Here is a 1,917-nt window from a genome sequence, read left to right as displayed (position 1 = left end):
AAGTCTAATATTCATAAACGATTTACTATATGTCTATGCAAACCTAGTATGAATAAAGCATTAAATAACAATTCTCGCAAACGGCTACCTAAGGTATTATCTATATGTCTACGATAATACATGCAATTAACACACTCATCCGGTGAAAACTACTCGAAGGCTCTTCTATCCCTGTTCTAATTATTAAAACGATCTGTCAATCAATTCTAACAATAACCAATAGCAACATAAATTAGCTACGTTCATGCGCTAAATAAGATCAAAATAGAAGAAATAATCGAAGAATGAAACTTGCATAAAAGTAGAAAACGAGGTTCCAATTAGCACATAGGGTTCCAACAAAATCCTAGAATAAAAACTTAGCTACTCATGTTCTCTACGAAAAGCATAATAATAAAAATACGAAAGTTCATAAAAATCGAGAAATAAAAGTAAAAAGGGAGAACTATGATGAAGATTCGTCAAGTCTTCGTCTTCGTTGCTCCGTTCTCTTGCTCCTAGATTGCGTGTAGAGAATATAAAGATAAAAGATGAAAGATAATTGTGTGCTCCTTGGCCTTTAAATAGGGTGCAAAATATAATAAGGCGGGTTTCCTTGTGTAATTAAACTTCCTTCACTGTGCCACCTCGTAAACCCGGACGGTCGTGCGAGAATAAGCTCTTAAATCCGGACGGCCGTCCGTGTTAGAGTATGTGACCAATAAGCCAACTAAGTGTTGTGTTTTCTCACGCTACTCGTAAATAATCTATTTCAAATTAATGGTAAAATACCTTTTGGCATTCTATATCTCTTATCCCATGCAAGCAGCATAAATATAGTCCTAACGAGTTACTCTATTACTGTGAGTTGATCTAGTAGAATCGTGAGATAACTCAACAATGCAATGTAACTGTTAAACCTTGTTCCTAGTCGATGGGTTACGCCACTAATGAGGATACCGGCCTTTCCCTTTTGAGACTAGCACTTAGTGTATGTGTATTGCATCTCATGAGTCATCGGTGTTGTGACATCGGCATACTTGAGTGGGTGCTCATATTAGATGAGTTCACTGAACTCCCTCGCCTAGAAATCTATAAGTGGTTCCCAATCATCGAGTAATAGGTTTATATGATATAGTTGTGCACCATTAGTCCTTAAGACCCAGACATCACCGTGACTTCACTAGAGGACCGACTGTATCGTGAAAGGATCGTACTGTACGTTAACTATATCACAAGGTTCTTGCAGGCACTTCATTTGTATCTAGGGAATCATGATACGTAGTTGCTAGACGCCAATCTTGATTCGTTGGGCACCGATTTGATCGGCGATTGAGTAAAATGAGTTTTACCCTAATCGGGACTCTTGGGAGGACTTCGTATAAGAATAATGTGTTGTTCGAATCACAAAGAGTTGTGAGCCCACGGCTAGCTTACACCTGAACCATTGAGGGTCACAAGAAGAAGAAGAAGAAGAAGAAGAAGAAGAAGAAGAAGAAGAAGAAGAAGAAGAGAAGAAGAAGAAGAAAGAAGAAGAAGAGAAGAAGAAGAAGAAGAAGAAGAAGAAGAAGAAGAAGAAGAAGAAGAAGAAGAAGAAGAAGAAGAAGAAGAAGAAGAAGAAGAAGAAGAAGAAGAAGAAGAAGAAAGAAGAAGAAGAAGAAGAAGAAGAAGAAGAAGAAGAAGAAGAAGAAGAAGAAGAAGAAGAAGAAGAAGAAGAAGAAGAAGAAGAAGAAGAAGAAGAAGAAGAAGAAGAAGAAGAAGAAGAAGAAGAAGAAGAAGAAGAAGAAGAAGAAGAAGAAGAAGAAGAAGAAGAAGAAGAAGAAGAAGAAGAAGAAGAAGAAGAAGAAGAAGAAGAAGAAGAAGAAGAAGAAGAAAGAAGAAGAAGAAGAAGAAGAGAAGAAGAAAGAAGAAGAAGAAGAAGAAGAAGAAGAAGAAGAA

Source organism: Erythranthe guttata, chromosome 2 (assembly GCF_056151865.1).
Source record: "Erythranthe guttata isolate IM_541 chromosome 2, IM_541, whole genome shotgun sequence".
Classification (NCBI taxonomy): Eukaryota; Viridiplantae; Streptophyta; class Magnoliopsida; order Lamiales; family Phrymaceae; genus Erythranthe; species Erythranthe guttata.
This window is presented reverse-complemented; position numbering follows the sequence as displayed.